The following is a 20,356-nucleotide window of genomic DNA, read 5'->3' as shown; positions in this document are numbered from 1 at the left end:
CTTCTGACCCCCTGTCCCCTCGCCCCCCTCACCACCCAGTAACCGCCCCATTGTCCCATTTCTCTCTCCTCAGACAGCAGACAGCTCCGCCTGGTGGACGGGGGCGGACCCTGCGCTGGGAGAGTGGAGATCCTTGACCAGGGCTCCTGGGGCACCATCTGTGATGACGGCTGGGACCTTGACGATGCCCGCGTGGTGTGCAGGCAGCTGGGCTGTGGAGAAGCCCTCAACGCCACGAGGTCTGCTCAGTTTGGGGTGGGATCAGGGCCCATCTGGCTGGACGACCTGAACTGCACAGGAAATGAGTCCCACGTGTGGAAGTGCCCTTCCCGGGGCTGGGGGCGGCACGACTGCAGACACAAGCAGGATGCGGGGGTCATCTGCTCAGGTCCGCGCTGCACACTGTCCACAGGCTGGGGAATATGGGAGGGTGCTGGAGCATGGGGTTCTGAGCCCTGAGGGAGAGATGCTGAAAGGACCAGAGAAGGAGGCTTCTTCCCATGGAGCCTGTGTTTCCAGCAGACGTGAAGATGAGGTGCTTTCACTGCCTCCTGCAGCGGCTGACGTTTTTGTTCTTTCTTCTCAGCAGTGTTTCCTGGCAGAGCCGTTTCTTACTGTTTCCACACAACAGCAGAGCTCTCTCTTCAGTTCCCTGTGGTAGTAAAGTCTAGAGATCCCGTTGATGCTGTAATGAAAGCACAGATTTACTCTGTTCAGTTCTGTTTGCTAGGAGTCTGCTGACGGTCTCTGTGGGCCAGCATCCTCGTGTTCACAGAGCTGCGTTCTTCCTGCAGGCACAGGGAGGACTCCCTTCCCAGCCTTTCCTGGTTTCTATGCGACCTCCTTCCTGGGCTCAGAGCCCTCTTCTTCTTCAGATCTATAGCAAACTATGTCTCTTCCGAGCATTCTTCTTTACATTTCCCTCCAACTGGAGCTTTGCAAGGTTATCCATCTAAGGATACCAGGAATAATGAGGTGATTAGGCTGGACTCAGGTGGTTAATTCACAATATTCCAGCTTAATCTCACCATCCCAAAGTCTTTACCTTAATAACATCTGTAAAGTCCATTTTCAAATGTAAGGTAACGTATTCACAGGTTCCACAGATTATGATGTAGAGATTTGTGGGTTCATTATTCTGCCTACCCACCCCCCACCCCAGTATCCACATCACATCCCATTCACAGATCCTTTTTAGATTTTACCAGGAAGCAGGATCTAGCTCCCCCAGCTTGCAGGTACCCAGATTGGTCTTTCTCTCTGTTCACATCCATGGCATCATTGTGGTAGAAATAGACACAAAAAGACAAACTGAGATGAAAGGGAGACGAATGGCATTCTTGTCACCTAGTGGACATCTCCTCAACTAGGTCAGGGATGTATAGTCATAAATTCTTGGAGAGAGGAAAACCCAGAGCACAGAGCTGGGTGTTCACTATGTCCTGTTTCCTCTCCCTTTCAATCTTAGATTTCCTGGCCCTCAGGATGGTGAGTGAGGACCAGCAGTGTGCTGGGTGGCTGGAAGTTTTCTACAACGGGACTTGGGGCAGTGTCTGCCGCAGCCCCATGGAAGACATCACTGTGTCCGTGATCTGCAGACAGCTTGGCTGTGGGAACAGTGGAAGTCTCAACACTTCAGTTGCTCTTAGGGAAGGTTCTAGACCCCGGTGGGTAGATGGAATCCGTTGTCAGAAAACTGATACCTCTCTCTGGCAGTGTCCTTCTGACCCTTGGAATTACAACTCATGCTCTCCCAAGGAGGAAGCCTATATCTCATGTGCAGGTGAATTACTGTTCTGTTTCTGTGTCTGTCCCAAGCCCATAGGATGTTGTTAGTGTGATTTTATGTTTTCCAGTCTAAGTGATGAATTTAGGCTGAATCTAGAAAAAGGTGGGCTGTGTTTCTGTCTGTTTCCATGTATTTGTATTCGTTGTGGGGTATGGACCTGGTAAACAGCAAAGAGATAAAGAAATTTCAGCTTGCGTCAAGATGCAGTTAATGTCTCAGCCCATTAGATGATGAAGCCTCTGCTTTCACTTGTTGTTTGGATTGAGCCAAGGACCTTTGATAATCTTGTCTGGGGACAAGACCAGCCCCAGCTGTCCCTCATCCAGCACTTCTCATCATTGCTCCTACAGGCGGGAGACACCAGAGCTGTCCAACTGCTGCCCCCTGCACAGGTACGTCAGCCCCGCCCCCTCCCCTGTGGCTCCCAGGGGCTCCTTCCTCCCACCAGGGCAGTCACAAGAGGGGCTGCTGCCTTTTCAGACAAAGAGAAGCTCCGGCTCAGGGGAGGAGACAGCGAGTGCTCAGGGCGGGTGGAGGTCTGGCACAGCGGCTCCTGGGGCACCGTGTGCGATGACTCCTGGAGCCTGGCAGAGGCCGAGGTGGTGTGTCAGCAGCTGGGCTGTGGCCAGGCCCTGGAAGCCGTGCAGGCTGCGGCATTCGGCCCTGGAAATGGGAGCATCTGGCTGGACGAGGTGCGGTGCGGGGGCCGGGAGTCCTCCCTGTGGGACTGTGCTGCGGAGCCCTGGGGGCAGAGTGACTGCAAGCACGAGGAGGACGCTGGTGTGAGGTGCTCTGGTGAGCGAGGGGCTCGGGTCTGCCCTAGTGAGTGGACGGCGAGGGTGGGTTTGTATCCAGAGCACTTCCTGGGATAACCTGCTGCTTTGTGCTCTGGCTCCAGGAAAAGATATTATCTGATTTCCTGGGATCTGGGAGAGAATGATACGCCCATAATGATAGGTGTAACCTGATGATCAACTCAGTACAGTAATCCATTGCTTTTTTCCTTCTCGCCTGGTGAGAGAACAGCAGTTCCCCGCAGCCATGGAAGTAAGTAGTCCTGCTGCTCTGAGCAGTGTGATTGAAGAGTCCCCATATTTTCAGGCACCTGCACTATATATCTTTATATTTTAACAAAACTACCCATATCAGTACAGAAAACCTTAATGATCTCATGTTTACAGTCCTGTTGAGCAGTGGCAGGCGAAGTGCTCCAGAGCTTTACAAACTTTCATCCTGTAACAATCCTCTAGAACCAGAATGAGAAGACACTTGACATAGCTCAGGGAAAGACCTCTGTTGATCACATCTTGGGGTTCAGGCAAACCCATTGTATCTTAATGGTGGCTTCGTGGTCTTGAAGACTCAGAAGAGGACCAGTATGAGGACAGAGGGGTTTCTCTGGACTTATGACCCTCCTAAAACCCTATGGTCCACTTTGACTCAGCTCCAGACCCTGGCATCCTCTCCCTTCCCATGATCCTCTGCATCATCCTCGGAGCCCTCCTCTTCATGGTCCTCATCATCCTGGGGATTCAGCTACACAGATGGAGAGCAAAGCACCAAGGTGGGCCTTAGGGATGTTAATGATCTGGAAAGTGGTGGGAAAGGGATTGAGTCTGTTGTGACATCAAGGAAGTGCACAAGCATTGGTCTCCATGCTCATTATCTGATAAAATCCCACCTTTTCTACTGTAGACAACAGGATTCGAAAGAATGGAATCCTTGGTCCTGGGTCGAATGTAAAATTTCTTGAGAATTATGACTTCCTGTGTGAACAGTGCCAGTGGATATTGAGTGTGAGATCAAGATCAGAGTCAAGAAATCTAGTTCTGTTCCATGTAGCTAAGAAAGGAGCCTGAGCAGCCCAGAGTGGTTTCCCAAGGGGCAATGCTGGAGAGCACTGAAGGCTTTTTCTGTTGATAAAGGGAGTAACTCCAGGGTCAGTCTCTAACTCATGCTACTTTCCCAGAGGTATCTGATTTTGAAGATGTTGTTGATGAAGCCGTGTACCAGGAGATTGATGACATCATAAAACCAGGGAAGAAGGACCTGTTGGACAGCCAAGGTAAGTCCCATGCCCTCCCTTCTGATCATGAGTTGGCTGTGTGTTATTTTCAACAGAGACCCAAGCTTACTAAGCCAACTTCACATGGAGTTCCAAGCCTTCTCTCTACAAGTCTGAAGTCTCAATATTTCCTCTAAACTATGACAGCAGGCGTCCTACGATGACAGGACAGAGGTTTTCATTTTTCTGTGATGATTTTCTCCCTACCAGGTAACCTGTCTGATGACTCAGCAACTAAGCTGCCATATTACACAGGGGACGATGGAGAGGATGGAGACCCTGATTCTGTCCCAGGTAGCAGGTCTTCCCTTGGAAGGCGGAGATGTGGAGGAGGAATCTTGTCTGAGGATCTCTTCCTGTGATTAAGATGGGAAGGATCTCTTTTCTCTAGTTCACAACAACTTTTTCCCTCTCTTGCCCGCTCTATGACCTCAGAAATGGAAAGATTATACCTAGTTCTCTTTTATTCACAGCCACTTCTCTCCAGTTACAGACTGAATACGTAGCGCTTCCCAGGTGGCACTAGTGGTAGAGAACCTGACTGCCAATGCAGAGAGATAAGATATGCTGGTTTGATCCTTGGGTCAGTAAGATCCTCTGAAGGAGGGCAGGGCAACTGACTCCACTAGTCTTGCCCAGAGAATCCCCATGAACAGAAGAGCCTGGCAGGCTATAGTCCAAGGGGTCTCAAAGAGCTGGACATGACTGAAGCAACTGAGCATGCATGTATCTAATGGTACATTATTATCTAATGTACCGTTAAATATTTTAAGGCCATTTAAAAAAAATCTGAAACTGACAAACTCAAAATTGTGTGGCTAAAGAGAACATTGGAAACTATAGTTGGATCCAGAATCAGTCTGATATTCTAATTATTTCATGGATTTTTGTATATATTGTGACAAAAATATTGCTATTGATAAGCCCTGGAATATATGCAGTGATCAGTGCTGTTAATTACCAATTACCAGAAACTCTTACTTACAAGGAACTGGAGAAAGGAGAATGTCCTCTCTGGGTCTTCTCCAGATAATAAAGATGGACAACCCCTGGAGGTGAGATCCTAAGGTCAACCAAGGTCTAGAAGGGACTGAAACCCAGGCATCCTGTAACTGGGATGGTGGGATATCCTGTCTCTGAGTAACAGATGTCCAGGATCCCCTTCCCACCAGCTCTGTGTCTCCCAGAGCTTCAGAGAGCCCACAGACACCTGGGTTCTCTTGGTCCAGATTCATCCTCCCCAGTCACTGATATGTGCACAGTATGTGTTACAAATCTGTACTATATGCTTGAAATAGTACCTGAAACTCATAGCATAATAGCTTTTGTTGATGCTTTACGATATGAGAAACCGTGTTAGAAAAATATGACTGACCCTGATACATTGAAATAGTTAAAAGATTTAAATGATTTCTGAACACAGTGAGATCAAATACATGCCTTTGACACGACCTTGGAATATAGAGTCTATATTCATCAGGTGTTTGAACTTCTGCATTAGAAGGGACTTAGGGTATCACTTAGTCCAACACATACTTTGCTATTCCACCTAAGTCCGTGTCTGTTTACAGATCCTCTGAGACAGCATATCAACACCACAGGAAATGGTTATGATGATGCCGATGAGTTACCTGTTCCTGTAAATCCTTTCTTCCCTGGGATGAATGAGAATAACTTTTCCCCAGAGGACAAAGGTGGCACCCGTTATTCCCAGATAAGTGAGTTGACAGCTCAGTAGCTGACTTCATCGTGTGGAGAAGATGAGTTTTGACCCACTTAACAGTCAGTTTTTCTTGTTGTCGTAATTGGGGTAGCCTCTTATACCTAGATGGGCTTCCCGGGTAGTGCAGTGATACAGACTCCACCTGCTAATGCAGGAGACACAAGAGGGTGTCTTGTGTCTTGATAGGGTTTGATCTCTGGGTTGGGAAGATTCCCTGGAGGAGGGCATGGCAAACCACTACAGTATTCTTGCTTGGAGAATCCCATGGACAGAGGAACCTAGCAGGCTACAGTCCATGGGGTCACAAAGAGTCAGACATGACTGAGCATGCTCACACACACAGAGAAAGGAGAATGCCTTCCTGGATCTTCTCCAGTTAGTAAATATGGACAACCTCTGGAGGTGGGATCCTAAGGTCAAGCAAGAACTAGAAGGGACTTAAACCCAGGCGTCCTGTGACTGGGATGGTGGAATATCCTGTCTCTGAGTAACAGATGTCCAGGATCCCTCTCCCACCAGCTCTGTGTCTCCCAGAGCTTCAGAGAGCACACAGACACCTGGGTTCTCTTGGTCCAGATTCATGCTCCCCAGTCACTTTTATGTGCATAGTATGTATTACAACTCTGTACCACATGCTCAAAAAGAGTACCTGAAACTCATAGCATTATAGATTTTGTTGATGCTTTATGATATGAGAGACCATATTAGAAAAATATGATTGACCCTGATATATTGGAATATTTAGAAGGTTTGAATGATTTCTGAGCACACTGAGATAAACTACACGCCTTCAACAGCCCTGGAATATGGAGTATATATTTGTCTTTTATTTGAATCTCTGCCTCAGAAGGGACTTGGAGCATCACTTAGTCCAACTCATATTTTGCTTTTTCACCTAAGTTCTTGTCTGTTTTCAGAACCTCTGGGACAGAACATCAGTACCATAGGAAATGATTATGATGATATTGATGTTGATGTTATTGATCCCATAAATCCTTTCTTCCCTGGGACGAATGAGAATAACTTTTTCCCAGACGATAGAGGTGGTTCCAGGTATTCCCAGACTGGTGAGTTGACAGCTCAGTAGCCTGACTTCATCATCATGGAGAAGATGAGTTTGACTCACTAACAGTCAGCGTTTCTTTACTATCAGAACTTGGGGCAGCCTTGTTTGGGTTTCCCTGGTGGTGCAGTAGTAAAGACTCTGCCTGCCAATGCAGGATACAAAAGGGACTTGGATTTGATCCGTGAGTCAGGAAGACTCCCTGGAGAAAGAAATGGCAACCCACTCCAGTATTCTTGCCTGGAAAATCATGTTGACAGAAGAGCCTTGTGAGCTATAGTCCACAGGGTTGCAAAGAGTCAAACACGAGTGAGCACGCATGCACCACATATACCAGGTATTATTGACTTTTCCTTATCTCTGGAATATTGGAGCTACTTCATCTCTTCTGAGAGGAGAACATACTGTGTTCTCTTGTCCATGTCCATCATCAATTGGATAAAGGCACATTTGTATGAGTAACAGAGGCTTTGTTCCCATTTTCATACCCTAAATTGAAATGTATGTTCTGACAATAAATTTGGGGATTTTTCAAATTGTGATAACTAATCTGAAATGTTTTTAATGAAGGTATACATTAAATTTATGAGCTATAAAACTTGTTTTGAGGAATCTGTGTAACCATATATTTAAAGTTGATTGCTCACTATTAAAACAGAATCTGCAATAGCCTTAAATAAAGAACCATAATCTCAGCACTAGATGGGAACCAAGAGAAAATTTTCTCTCATTTCAATTGCCAGATGAAGACCCTCATTCCTAAGGACTAAGATTTCCGCTTATATGTGGGGATGTGGTCCCTGGGGAGCAGAAGGTTGTGAAATTTGGTTGAGTTGCCCATTTCTGGCATCTAACAGAGGACCCAGAGTGTTCTCATGAAGCTTGTAGGTCAGGCTGGTTCTGTTGCTGAGGTGCTCAGAAGAGGGCATCTGAGACACTCTACAGAGGTCATTTCCTGTCTCCACTTCTTGAGAAATCAGACCCGCCAGGTGTAGAAGAGGCATGCACATCTCTTTTCCACTCCTTGCCATTATTGGTCCATCTTCTTTCCAACTGCCAAGGTCCAGACTAGATGTTGTATTGAGTAGCTGAATCAGTATGAAGTAGCTCAATCTAGATTTATAGACAATGCTGGGTGCTCCCCCTCACCTCAGATACTTTGTGGCCCCTTTTGCTATCCTTCCATCAAAGGTTGTGTCTTGTCATTTTGTCACCACTAAAACCAGATTCTCCTTACTGTTTCAGGCATCTCTCTGAAGTCTTTGCGAGAAGCTGTCGACTCTGGGGTGGAGGAGAAGGAGTCCTCATTGGTCCTGAGACAAGAAGAGCCTGGATATGATGATGTGGAGCTTAGCACCATGTAGCGCCATGTTTGAAGCAAGAAATTCTTGAAAGACGTCTCTGTTATATTGTTTCTCAAATAAATGAGAACCCTGTGTTCTTCATAATTATTGTTTTTGCATGGAACTATGATTAAAGGCATTTTTTTTTCCTCTGTAGAAATCATATCATTACCTGTGACACAGGGTTTTACAATGAAAGTTGCCATGAAACAATCCCTGACGTTTTCATGGCTTTGTAACTTACTCTACTCTGCCAGAATAAAGTATTTATGGGTGGTAAGTGCCTGTGAGGTTTCAGAAAAATCTAGAGACTTTCACTCAAATAACATAGGACAGGCCTCCAAGCTTAACATGTTAAGTGCACTACTGATAGGAAAGAATTTCCTGTAAATACTTTCCCCACATGACATTCTAGCTGCCTTGTCATAATTAATACTCTGCAGAGAAGTTTTCTAGTTTTTGTGACAGACCCTGGAATGATAAACCCTCCAAAACCACCCCTCACAAAAGGCCCCTTCACAGGCCACATGGATAACTTGGAATGATTGCCCTCATCTCCCTGATCTAAACAGTCCAAAAGTCTATTCACCAACTCCTGGCTGGTTTTGAGCACTCAATCCATAATAGGCTCATCCTGAGACTCTGCCAGGTCTAGGTGGGAAGTCTTGTCCTCCTCTCCTCTCCCACAATTTTACATGATTTTTATCACCCAGAATTATAGTAACCAGCTATTTTGGCTTCATGGATACCGTGAATCAGGAATAAAATATAACATTCTTGATGGGTACACTTTACTCTGTCACTTATTTCATCACTTCCCAATGGCAAATGGCCAGGTGAGCTGCACTTGGAGAAGCCCTAGGAATCTCTAATCCCCAGCACAGAAAAAAATTACAGAGATTACAAGCATGAGTGTAGGTTGGAGCCCTGGACATCATCCAGGGCCATCAACTAAATAACAGGTTGGCCACAAATCATACTCAGGCCAGCACTCTCAGGTCTTATATTAGTTCAGCAGCTTCTCCACATGTCCGCAATGGAATGGGACAGGAGTCAGGGGTATTGTGGAAATGTATTGTTTACTTGGTCACCCCTACAAGACAGCTCTCTCTACCCTGAAGAATCACAGCAGGATCACATTTACATTTTCAACAGTCACCAGATCAAAGGACTCTTTAAACAACATGTTTTCAGAGAAGCTTATTGGTCTGAAATTCTTCCTCTAAGAGTTCAGTCATATCAGACTCCTCCATTGACATGAATAAAACTCAAATAGCCAAAAATTACTGATCTTTCTGTCTATATCCCTTCTTCTAGATCCCCTCTGTCTTGTTCTCCAATTTCTTGCCCCTTTATCCCACCTGATGCCCCTCAGTGGTGGGTCGGATGGTAAAGAATCTGCCTGCTGGGCAGGAGACCTGGGTTCGATCCCTGGGTGGGGAAGATCCCCTGAAAAAGGGAGTGGTAACCCACTCCAGTATTCTTGCCTGGAGAATCTCATGGACAGAGGAGCCTGGCAGGCTACAGTCCACAGGGTGGCAAAGAGGCGGACATGACTGAAGGACTAACACTTTCTCTTTGTCCCACCTGGATACAGGGTATGAGTTAGCACCAATTTGCCCTTCATCAACTTGGAGAGAGATACAAGCTGATGTAATTCACTTTAAATGCTAGATAATTGGACGGACAAGAAATGACAACATCCTGAGGAAGTAGCAGGAAGTGATGGAGAGGCAAGACTGGATTTAAAAGGATTTGATAACCAGCTAGACATGGGAGAAGAGAGATAGAGAGTCTGTATGCACTTGAGGAAAAATGGAAAAAAGTACCCTAGGGAATGGGAGATAAAAAGGAAGAGGTAGCTATGTACAGTGAGATTTTTAATTGGCCTTGAGAATTTAGGCAGGGTAAGGAAAGCTGTATGCATTCTCTTCCACCAGCCAATTTCTTACCTTTGACTTTGAAACTCACACCCCATCTGGTGCCCAATAACTGAATAAAAACAGATGGTGTGACATCTCCGGGAAGGGGAAGAGGATATAGGAAGGTTCAGGATTTCTGCCCCCCACACAAGTTCACCTTGCTAAGAATGAAGGTGTGAGTGTGGACAAAGTTTAGAATCTGCTGGCTAAGGAAGAGTGACCTGGGGCATTTCTGAGCCTGAGTGAAGTCACGCCTTAATTAGCATTTGGGGGAGGTGAGACAAGTCAGTTCACTCATCTGGTATTTCCTTAGAAGGAAATTGTGATTGAGTACCAATCCTCTAAGAGCATTTGGAATGAATCTTGCCATTGTCAACAAAGCAAAAAGTTACTTTATTGAGAATATTTCATTATGAGCAATTTCCATACGATACAATTATAGGTCAGCACTACTCTATTGAAATATGGGCAATTAGAATATCTGAGACAATATCTCACATTTAATACATCATGGGAAAGTAACTATGGATGTTTACAGGGCACTTAGTTCAACATCATCATATCCAGTGTTCGCTTCCTCCCACTGGAGCAACCAGGGGCTCTCTTCTTCCCTAGGATCAGCCGCCTCTCTAGAGATATTCAGAGAAGAACCTGAAGTAGGAACGAAAAGTTTGATTAGAACTGAAACAAAGGGACCTGACAGAGCCCTGCGGCGGAAGTCAGTCAAGTAAATGATGATGACAAAGCATCCCTGGGATCCAGGGGTGCTCAGGGAGGCTCAGGCTATTTCATGTTTATTTCAGTGAGGATGGATCAGGGCTGTCTTCTCAGGATCCAGCCCGGGAATTGGCTAGTGGTCCAGTGGTCAGGACTTGGTGCTTTAACTTCTGTGGCCCAGGTACAATTTCTGTTTCAGGCGCTAAGACCTGCAAGTCTTGCAGCACTGCCCCTCCCTGCACCCTCCCCCCCCCAAAAAAAAGGATTCAGCCCATTGAGGTCTCAACTTAAATGGGAAATCCTGGATTACAGGAGATCTGTTCCCTGGCTATACAATCACCAAGGAGATGCCCAAGAAGGGAAGAATCTCTAGAAGGAGTGTAAAATTTTCTTTTTTCATAATTAACAGGTCTGAATCAACAAGGAGAGGGGGGTAGAAGATCACATCTGGAGAAATCTCAGCTCCTCACTGACCGTCCAACTCTGCTCTTGGTGGTCTTGACTTGTGTTCCCCAAAGCCCACAAAAAGCAACCACGGGATCCTTCTGCAGTTGCCCCTCCCCCAGGAAACACATGAACCTCAGATGGAGAAATACCCTTCATGGAGAATGAGTGTATTTCCTTGGCCGCTGAAATGTCTGGAGCAGATTGACATGAACCTGCCCCCAAATTCCGAGTCCATAATCCACCATCATGCTTTTGATTTTTAGGACCATATATACCACCTGCTTTATACGTATTTGGGTTGACCTATGGTCAGAGTGCATTTTAAAGTATAAAAATGCTTTACAAATTCCAATACTAACATAGTCTTTAAAATCTCTAACTGCATTTCACATGTGAGACAGCACAAAAGGTTATTCAGTTATTCTATTTTTGTATTAGGTAAATATGCTCAAGTAATCCACAAGTCTTAATGCAGGCACATGAAGGATAAAGTCATGCAGACACAGACACTAATACTAGAGTGCTTCCTCTCTCCCCAGGAGTCTGACAGCATTAAAGAAAGGAGTAAGATCAAGATGGTGCTATCAACTGTTTGAGGTCATCCAAAATTGGAATACCTAGGAGGGATGGATACTGAGCAGCTCAAATTCACCATTTCCAGGATAGAGACCAAAGATTGCAGGAGATCAGCTAACTCCACTCACCTGTCTGAGAGGAGCTCGTCGCATCCACCTTCTCTGGGGGCACTTCCTCCTCACTCCCCTGAGAGGCAGAAGGAGCCCCAGGCAATGGTACCTCTTCAGCATCATCGTAATCCTCACCAGGGTCATCAGTCCTCTGATCTGGGGCTTCCAAGGACAGAGCAGGGGTCAGATGGAACCACAGGAAGTGTGTTGGCCTGGGAAATATCTAAGCCTTCTGACCCAGAGTTTCTGAGCCACTAAACAAAGGTACCAGTCACTCCTTGTGGCAATAGAATTTTTCTAAGGTTGTATTTCATGTTGGTGTGCCCATAAACCAAACAAATGATTTTATACATCTCAATACTTCCTTTGTCAACAAAGGTCTATATAATCAAAGCTATGGTTTTTCCAGTAGTCATGTATGGATGTGAGAGTTGGACCACAAAGAAGGCTGAATGTTTTCTTTGATGCTTTTGAACTGTGGTGTTGGAGAAGACTCTTGAGAGTCCCTTGGACTGCAGGGAGATCAAACCTGTCAATCCTAAAGGAAATCAATCCTGAATAGTCACTGGAAGGACTGATACTGAAGCTGAAGCTCCAATACTTTGGCTACCTGATGTGAAAAACTCTCATTAGAAAAAACCGTAACGCTGGGAAAGATTGACGGCAGGAGAACAAGAGGATGACAGAGGATGAGATGGTTAGATAGGATCACCAACTCGATGGACATGAGTTCAAGCAAGCTCCAGGAGCTGATGATGCACAGGGAAACCTGGCGTGCTGCAGTCCATGGGGTCACAAAGAGCCAGACATGACCGGGCAACTCAACAACAACAACAATTATTTCCTGATTAAAATTACATATCTCAAAGCAACTCTTATACCAATGAGCATTACTATACAATTTTGACAAATTATGTTTTCCAGGTGTTGTTGTTCAGTCACTGAGTCATGTCTGACTATACGATTCCAAGGACTGCAAAATGACAGGCTTCCCTGTCCCTCACCATCTGCCAGAGTTTTCCCAAGTTCATGTCCATTGAATTGGTGACACCATCCAACCATCTCAACCCTCTTCTCCTTCTGCCCTCCATCTTTCCCAGCATCAGGGTCTTTTCCAATGAGTCAGCTGTTCCCATCAGGTGGCCAAAGTATTGGAGCTTCAGCTTCAGCGTCAGTTCTTCCAATGTGTATTCAGTGTTGATTCCCTTTAATATTGACTGATTTGATCTTTTTACTGTCCAAAGGACTCTCAAGAGTCTTCTCCAGCACCAAAATTGAAAAGAATCAATTCTCCAGCACTCTACCTTCTTTATGGTCCAGCTCTCACAACCGTACATGATTACTGGAAAAACCATAGCCTTGACTATATGGACCTTTGTCAGCAAAGTGATGTCTTTGATTTTTAACACACTGTCTAGGTTTGTCAAAGCTCTTCTTCCAAGAAGCAAGTGTTATTTAATTTCATGGCTGCAGTCACCACCCACAATGATTTTAGAGATGTTTCCAGATAATGTTTTCTTTTAAATATGTGCCTGTTGTGACTGAACGAGAGTGACTACGGACACAGAGAGCCCAGCCCCAGCATAAGACATCGCAGAACAGCTAAAGAAGGGGGAGAACAGACCCCATCTGGACACAAGGGATCCCTCTGGTCCATCAAAGGAAGACTGTTTCCCTTGTATCTCATCTCTATGAGGGAAACTCTCCTCCCCAGCCTCCAGTTGCAGCGGGTCCACCTCTATTACCTGGAGCAGATCTGTGGTCATGGTTGTCTTCATCGTCTCTCATGTAACACGGCATTTTATTCACTGAGTCATCGGACAGGAATCGTAAAGTGGAGAAAAACATCACAGAATACACAGAAATGACCTGCCTGACACCCACGGAACATGTGTTAAGACTAAGAAACATGGAGATGGGCCTGTCTCCTGCAGTGTAGATGGAGGCTCAGGGCTCATGGGGCTCTGAGAGGCCATCCTGCCACATTGGAGAGCTGCCTCTGTGAGCCTGGGGTATACGTGAGGTCTGCAGACACTGAGAAGACGTGCACAGCCAGTGGGTGGTGACAACCAGAGGTGCCAGGAGGGCAGGCAGAGACACCCACCTGGGCTGACCAGAAGATCCTCTTTCTGTGACACAAGGTGATCTAGGTCCTCATACACGGATTCAGCAAGAGCATCTTCATAGCTGGATAAAGCTGAGAGATCCCCCAGCAGGTCAGAGAAGCTTTCCCAGATACCCTGATCCAGCAGGCCCACCCTTCATCTCCCCGGTGCTCTCACATGGGCTGCTGGGACCTCAGCATCATCCACCCCATGCATCGTGTTGGCACCTTCTCTCCTCATCTGACCTGAATCCACAGCTCAGGCTCAACTCTTTCTTCTCTCACAGAAGAGCCCACATCATATGAGAGTTCACACCCTAGTCCTAAGAACCTCTGTACACTCAGCCTTTAGAGTGCTGCACAGAGCACATGGAGTCTACAGACTCAGAACAGAGACCTGGCCCAGGTTCCCCTCCTCACACCTGCCCCATCTCCTGCCTGCACACTTTCCCTGGTCCCCAGGTCCCCTGAAGCCCACCTCTGCTCTCTGCTCTCCATCTGAGCATCTGAGTTGCCAGGATAATGAGGACCAGGAAGAGAATGGCCCCCAGGATGAGGCAGAGGACCTCAGGCAGGGAGAAGATGCCGGGGAGAGGATTTGAGGTTGTTCTGGTCCCTAAGGAGAATAAGGCAAGAGGGTGTGGACAAGGTCCTGGGCACAGAGAAACCCCTGAGCCAGCATTTCTGGGAGTTCCAGATGATGGTGTTCCAGCTTCAGACAATGACTGGGCTCCCTTGGGTCTCGTCCTGAGATGAGTCAACTTCACTCTGGCCAGTGTGGCCCCAAGGCAGAGCCAGGGGTTATCAGGGAGCTGCCCTGCCAAGACAGCCTCTGAGAACCTGGCTCATCCCTTCTCCTTGGGCATCAAACAGTCCTGGGATCCACACCTCACTGATGAGGAGCAACACTTAAAGGCAGATGGGAGACCTTAGATTCTGTAACATGGGAATCAGTCTCCCCTGGACCCCTGGGCATGAGAACCCTCTGACACAGGGAACCAAGTCAGAGGAGTTCCCCACCATAATGCTCTGGTTCATTGACTGGTGGGGGTGCCCACCAGTCAGGGGCTCCTCAAGCTCTTCCCTCTCTTTCATTGTCACAGAATCCACAGAACAGGTTCCAAGACTCTGAATATCTATCCTGCCCAGGAATTCTGGCACTATACTTACTGGGGGCAGTTGCAGGGCTGGCAATGTAATTCTTACAACCATAAAAAAGTAGGAGTTTGGAGCAGGGGAATTGGCCAGAAGTAGGTGAAAGTGAAAGTGTTAGTCACCCACCAGGTTCCTCTGTCCATGGAATTCTCCAGGCAAGAATACTAGAGTGGGTTGCCATTTCCTCCTCCAGGGGATCTTCCCGACCAAGGGATCAAAGCCCAGTCTCCTGCATTGCAGGCAGATTCTTAACTGTCTGAGCCACTTACTAGGGGGTGGCTGGGGAAGGCAATGCAATTTTTTCACCCAGAGAAAAAACAGGAATTGGGAGCAGGGTGATTGACCACATGCAGGGCAGCCCATTTTTCTCTTCTGAGCCCTTAAATCACTCCTCAGTCTCCACAACACCAGCGTCCAGTCCTTTCAGTTCCCCCATCCTAGATCAGGGCCCCAGAACTGGGACACTGTCTGAATACAAACTCCCCACCACGCCGGGCCCAGCCCACTGCCCCCGTGATGCCCCCGCGATGCCCCAGCTCACCCAGGGTGGACCCTGAGCCCCTCACTCACCAGAGCACCTCACACCAGCATCCTCCTCATGCTTGCAGTCGCTCTGCCCCCAGGGCTCCGCAGCACAGTCCCACAGCGAGGACTCCTGGCCCCCGCATCGCACCTCGTCCAGCCAGATGCTCCCATTTCCAGGGCCAAACCCTGCGGCCCGCACGGCTTCCAGAGCCTGGCCACAGCCCAGCTGCTGACACACCACCTCGGCCTCTGCCAGGCTCCAGGAGTCATCGCACACGGTGCCCCAGGAGCCGCTGTGCCAGACCTCCACCCGCCCTGAGCACTCGCTGTCTCCTCCCCTGAGCCGGAGCTTCTCTCTGTCTGAAAAGGCAGCAGCCCCTCCTGTGACTGCCCTGGTGGGAGGAAGGAGCCCCTGGGAGCCACAGGGGAGGGGGTGGGGCTGATGTACCTGTGCAGGGGGCAGTAGCTGGACAGCTCTGGTGTCTCCTGCCTGTAGGAGCAATGATGGGAAGTGCTGGATCATGGACAGCTGGGGAAGGTCTTGTCCCCAAACATGAATATCTATCATCCTTGGTTCAGTCCAAACGACAAGGGTAAATACAGGCTTATTATCTATTGGACTGAAGCATTCGCTGCATGTGAGCACTAGCTGAAACAACTGTAAATGTTTATATATTTGTCTTCACATTCCATGACAAATACAAACACACACATTTTGTAGATTCAACTTAAATTCATCACTTAGATTGGAAAATATAAAATTGCACTAACGACATCCTACATGGTTGGCAGTGACACAGAAACAGATAAGTCACCTGCACACGAGATGTAGGCTTCCTCCTTGGGAGAGCATGAAGTGTAATTCCAAGGGTCAGAAGGACACTGCCAGAGAGAGGTGTCAGTTTTCCGACATTGGATTCCATCTACCCACTGGGGTCTAGAACCTTCCCTAAGAGCAACAGAAGAGTTGAGGTTTCCACTGTCCCCGCAGCCAAGCTGTCTGCAGATCATGGACATGGTGATATCTTCCATTGGGCTGCGGCAGACACTGCCCCAGGTCCCGTTGTAGAAAACTTCCAGCCACCCAGCACACTGCTGGTCCTCGCTCACCATCCTGAGGGCCATGAACTCTAAGATTGGAAGGGAGGAGATGGGACAGAGTGAGCATTCCACTCAGTGCTCTGGGTTTTCCTCTCCCCCAGAAACTGTGACCATACATCCCTGACCCAGCAGAGGAGATGCCCACTGGATGAGAAGACTGACTTTTGCCTCCCTTTCACCTAACTTTGTCCATTTGTATCTGTCTTTCTATTTCAACCACAAGGATGTAGTGGTTACGAACAGAGGAAGACCAACAGAGGAAGACCAACCCTGCACTTACAGGGCAGGGGAGCTGAATCCTGCTTCCTGACAAAACTTCTAAAGACTGTGTGAAAATATGTGATGTGCACAGTGAGGTGGTTGACAGTGTGAACCCCCAGAAATGTGTTACCTTACATTTTGAAAGGGGCTTCACAGATGTGATTAATAAGGACCTTGGGATGGTGAGATTAAGCTGGAACAATGTGGATTAATCACCTGAGCCCAGCCTAATCACCTCCTTAGCCCTAATACCCTTAGATGGATCACCTTGCAAAGCTCCAGTTAGAGGGAAATGTGGGTGAGGAAGAACAGTTGGAATATACAGTTGTCTGAAGAAGAAGAAGGGGGCCCTGAACCAAGGAATGAGTTCACATAGAAACCAGGAATGGCTGGGAAAGGAGTAATCCACAGAGCATCCAGGAAGAACACAGCCCTGTGGACACTGGGATGTTGGCTCACAGAGACCATTGTCAGACTCCTAGCAAACAGAACTGAACAGAATAAATCTATGCTTTCATTACAATATCACCAGGATCTTCAGACTGTATTAGGACAGGGAACTGCAGAGTGAGCCCTGCTTTCACGTGGAAACTGTGAGAAACGGCTCTGCCAGGAAACACTGCAGAGAAGAAAGGACCAGAATCTTAGCCGCTGCAAACACCTTGTCTTCTCGTCTGCTGGAAAGACAGGCTCCATGGCAGGAAGCCTCCTTCTCTGGTCCTTTCAGCATCTCTCCATCAGCGCTCAGACCCGGTCCTCCAGGGCCCCACCCCCTCCCCTAGCCTGTGGACAGTGTGCAGCACAGACCTGAGCAGATGACCCCCGCGTCCTCCTTATGTCTGCAGTTGTGCTGCCCCCAGCCCCGGGAAGGGCAGTTCCACACAAGGGACTCATTTCCTGTGCAGTTCAGGTCGTCCAGCCAGATGGGTCCTGATCCCGCACCAAAGTGAGCAGACTTCATGGCATTGAGGGCGTCTCCACAGCCCAGCTGCCTGCACACCACGTGGGCATCGTCCAGGTCCCAGCCGTCATCACAGATGGTGCCCCAGGAGCCCTGGTCAAGAATCTCCACTCTGCCGGCGCAGGGACCGCCCCCGTCCACCAGGCGGAGCTGCCTGCTGTCTGAGGAGAGAGAAATGGGACAATGGGCCGGTGACTGGGTGGTGAGGGGCGCGAGGGGACAAGGGATGAGAAGGATCTTCTGTCCTGTGGGACCCTCACCTGAGCAGTAGGGGGCGCTCTCCTCTGAGGCTGCAGAGCCTACTGGTTCAGACACGGAGTCATTGCACTGGGGCAGCACCTGGGTCTGGTTTCCTGCAGAAACAGCAATGATTAGGGGATTGGGAGGCTTAAAGAACAGAAAATTGAATTAAGGTAAATAATGACCTAAGTGGTGGAGCCTGAGATAAACGCTGTAACATAGTAGTAACCTTGTGGTAATTTCAGAGTTCACCTTCTCTATGGAGAGTTCTGTGTCTGACAATGCCAAAATTTCTGTTTTAAGCCAAGTGCTGCACTAAGAATAAATTTACAAAAGTGAGAAATTATCAGTACTTTTGATATTGTTGTTGAACTACCCAAGCAGTGAGAGTTTTTGGAGCCAAGCTCTCAGAGAGAATAAAGGACAGAGGTAAGCCATTTCTCTGAGGCTTTTGTCAATTCAGAAGTAAGAGCTGAGACTCTGAAAAGCTCAGCAGAGATTCTGCCAGACACACTAGCTCAGGGAACATGAAGCACTACTCAGGGTCTGCCTGGGAGAAGGTTAACCAGGATCTGGGCATGGTAAAAGGAAAGTGAACTAAAAGCTGATCCTTTCCCAAGGAATGGATGCCCAGTTTCTATTTTCTTCACCCTCTTTCAAGTAAGGTGATTGACCCTAAATTGGGTGCCTGGAGGAAGCTATAAAATAAGATCCTTTCTGAAGGAGTTCTATAATTTTTCACCTATAATGTTTGTCAATCAAAAATACTCAGTCACAAAAGATAAAAAATTTGGCAAAAATGTATGAAGAAAAAATGCATTAGAAAGAAACATATAGGATACCCGGCTACTGGAGTTAACCTGGCAAAAGTTTAAATCACCATGGATGAAATGTTCAAAGAATGAAATGACAAGATAGAATTCTGGCAAAGAAATCACCACAAAGAATTTAATAAAAATTCTAAAATTGAAAATGTCAGTTTTTGAAATAACTCAGAGGATGTGTATAATACTCCATCAGACCAGCACAAGATAGCAATACTAAAAGGGGACATAATGAAGCACAGAAAGAAAAAAAATGTAAAATATAAAAATGTACAGAAAGATGCTAAATAGGTCTGGTATTCATATATACTAAGTCTTAGATACATAAAGCCAAAATTGACAGAACTAAAGGCAGAAATTTAGAATCAACAATTTCCCATTTTATACACCCTGGTGGGTTTTAAACATCCACAAAATCTTAACATCCACTGAGAAGTGAAGTCTATGCCTCCCTCCCTTGAAGCTCTGCTGACCATGAATTCCCTGTTAGCAATAGAAGGGAGTGTATGTACCACTGCTCAAACTTCGCACTAGGTCTGAGGACCATGCAGCCTCCTCTGAAATCACTGAGGACTTTTGCTTTAGAGCAAGGAGAGACAAGAAAGCCTTCTTAAGTGAACAATGTAAAGAAATAGAGGAAAATAGTAGAATGGGAAAGACTAGAGATCTCTTCAAGAAAATGGAACATTTTCATGCCAAAGGAACATTTCATGCAAAGATGGGCAAAATAAAGGACCTGGCAAGGACCTTTAGGAAATGGCAAGAACCTAACAGAAGCAGAAGATACTAAGAAGAGATGGCAAGAAGACACAGGAGTGCATGCTTAAGTCACTTCAGTCGTGTCTGACTCTTTGAGACTCCATGGACTGCAACACGTCAGGCTTCCCTGTCAATCATCAGCTCCCGGAACTTGCTCAAACTCATGTCCATCGAGTCAGTGATGCCATCCAAGCATCTCATCCTTTGTCGACCCTTCTCCTCCTGCCTTCTATCTTTCCCAGCATCAGGGTCTTTTTCAGTGGGTCAGTTCTTTGATTCAAGCGGCCAAAGTATTGGAGCTTCACCTTCAGCTTCAAAGTCAGTCCTTCCAATGAATATTCAGGACTGATTTCCTTTAGGATGGATTGGTTTGATCTCCTTGCAGTCCGAGGGACTATCAAGAGTCTTCTCCAACACCACAGTTCAAAAGAATCAATTCTTGGCCCTCAGATTTCTTTATGTTTCAACTCTCACACCCATAAATGACTACTGAAAAAAACCATATCTTTGACTAGACAAACCTTTGTTGGCAGAATAATGTCTCTGTTTTTTAATATGCTATCTAGGCTGATCATAACTTTCCTCCTAAGGAGTAAGCGTCTTTTAATTTCATGGCTGCAGTCACCATCTGGAGTGACTTTGGAGCCCCCCAAAATAAAGAAGTGTCCCAC

General features: G+C 47.0%; 1 non-coding gene and 1 pseudogene across 7 annotated transcripts in view; one reads left to right on the top strand and one right to left on the bottom strand.

Annotated features, from left to right (window-relative positions):
* LOC105608615 (antigen WC1.1) overlaps positions 1 to 8,088 on the top strand; it is a 29,973-nt gene extending 21,885 nt beyond the window's left edge. For 4 of the 7 annotated variants that reach the window (XR_009600013.1, XR_006059455.1, XR_009600011.1 and 1 more), the window contains 11 exons: positions 74 to 388; positions 1,469 to 1,783; positions 2,140 to 2,181; positions 2,270 to 2,584; positions 2,816 to 2,836; positions 3,234 to 3,353; positions 3,759 to 3,854; positions 4,065 to 4,148; positions 5,426 to 5,572; positions 6,495 to 6,644; positions 7,886 to 8,088. This is a non-coding gene — a transcript (antigen WC1.1). The remainder of the gene's footprint in view (positions 1 to 73; positions 389 to 1,468; positions 1,784 to 2,139; positions 2,182 to 2,269; positions 2,585 to 2,815; positions 2,837 to 3,233; positions 3,354 to 3,758; positions 3,855 to 4,064; positions 4,149 to 5,425; positions 5,573 to 6,494; positions 6,645 to 7,885) is intronic. The other 3 variants (XR_006059456.1, XR_009600012.1, XR_006059454.1) reach the window with 1 other exon arrangement.
* A 2,191-nt stretch (positions 8,089 to 10,279) lies between these two features.
* Positions 10,280 to 20,356, bottom strand: part of LOC114112122 (antigen WC1.1-like) — a 96,300-nt pseudogene continuing 86,223 nt past the window's right edge.

This window comes from Ovis aries, chromosome 3 (assembly GCF_016772045.2).
Source record: "Ovis aries strain OAR_USU_Benz2616 breed Rambouillet chromosome 3, ARS-UI_Ramb_v3.0, whole genome shotgun sequence".
In the NCBI taxonomy this organism is placed as follows: Eukaryota; Metazoa; Chordata; class Mammalia; order Artiodactyla; family Bovidae; genus Ovis; species Ovis aries.
This window is presented reverse-complemented; position numbering and strand designations above follow the sequence as displayed.